Raw genomic sequence first — 1,616 nt, forward strand, 5'->3', positions numbered from 1 at the left:
GGCGCGACCATCTGCACGGCCGGCTACTTTCATAATTAACTTCGCGTCGGGCACGATCGCGCGTCCCTTTCTAATTAAAAATGAAATCCAGTCGCTTAGCAGTTTATTGGGACGACGAGGCGAACGCGAAACTGTTGTTTTTCCAAGCAATCTTCCTACTGGAACAGCGTGATTTTTCACGTACGACTGTTTGTTTGTTGAAAAATTGCGAAAAGGCGCGGTGATTGTTTCCAGAATCTACGGTAAATTTGATTTTTCAGCGTAACCAAGGGAATTGTGTCCCACTTGTTCGTCGGTTCTTTCCCTTTTTTTCTGTCGACCTCGTTGTTAAAAGCGTGGACGGTGGTTTTAGAGGTTATTAGAAATTCGATTTTTCATTGGAACGAGGAAAAATGTTTGCCAGTTTTTTCCTGCTTGTTTGGAGATAGTAGGAAGGGTTGGTTCTAGAGGTTATCGTAACTATGGTGTAAGATGGAAAATGTGGGCGACTTTAAAAATGATTATAAATTTGGTTTTGCAGTTGTAATGATAGAAAGAGAGTTCTATTTATTTGTTGGTCTTTTAGTTTATATTCTGTTTATAGTTTTCTATTTATTCGTTGCTATCGAGCGAAAGTAAACCTTTTTTTTAAAGATTTATTTTAGACTTGACACTTGGTTAAAATTCGACTGAATAAATTGCTCGTCGGCAGATCTTTGAGAAAAAATTGACAATTCACTGATAATGACAAAAAATATTTCATCTTTCCGCGGTGCTTTTTTTCTGTTTATATTCTATGTACATATGTCCTATTTATATTTTTCTATTTATTTGTTGCAATCGAGCAAAAGCAAACCTTTTTTTAAAGATTTGTACGTATCGATAGATTTAAATTAGTTAAAATTCGACGCAATAAATTGCTCCTCGGGAAATTTAGAAAAGAAGCAATTCACTGACAACGACAAAAAATATCTCGTCTCTTCTCAGACATTTTCATATCGAACAGCTATAAAAATTGAAAAAACAGACCGCGTAGCTGTAGCTTTCAAAGGCGTGCGTGTAGAATTTGATGTTCTGTCAAGAATTTCATCCTCCTTCTAAGAGAAACATATGTAAATGCTTCTAAAACATCCTTCACACCTTCGTGTTACAATCTTCCTCTGTGAAATTCTAATGAATTCTTCAGTCCCTTTTTAACCTTTCTCTCTCTCTCGTTTATCCTCTTCACTCAACGCAGTTTGCACGATACGTGCTGCTCAAGTGTTCTTTACGCATATTTTCATACTGTTACACTTGGCGATTGCTCGAAAAGGAATGTTTAATTCAAGTAAAAATAACATACGTAATTCGCTGTTCATTGTCAACGGAAAATTCGTTCAAAGGAAATATTTTCTACGAAAGTATCTTCACGAAACCTAACCTAATTTAATACTAATTACTATCACTAATAGAAAAATAACAATTTGTATTTCAAAATCACAAAATATTCTTAACTTACTATTTTCATTCGCGTACTTCGACATTAATCATCAAGTACCTAACCTCAAAACGGATAAAATTTTCTATCACACAAAGATGCTTTTATTTCACAATTAATATTTATCCCAACTTTTTCACACCTGAATCTTACGTTTACA

At 34.8% G+C, this 1,616-nt stretch overlaps 1 protein-coding gene across 1 annotated transcript in view; it reads right to left on the reverse strand.

Annotated features, from left to right (window-relative positions):
- LOC108573724 (diuretic hormone receptor-like) overlaps positions 1-1,616 on the reverse strand; it is a 114,497-nt gene that overhangs the window by 102,740 nt on the left and 10,141 nt on the right. The window lies entirely within an intron of this gene.

This window comes from Habropoda laboriosa, unplaced genomic scaffold, assembly GCF_001263275.1.
Source record: "Habropoda laboriosa isolate 0110345459 unplaced genomic scaffold, ASM126327v1 scaffold126, whole genome shotgun sequence".
Taxonomy (NCBI): domain Eukaryota; kingdom Metazoa; phylum Arthropoda; class Insecta; order Hymenoptera; family Apidae; genus Habropoda; species Habropoda laboriosa.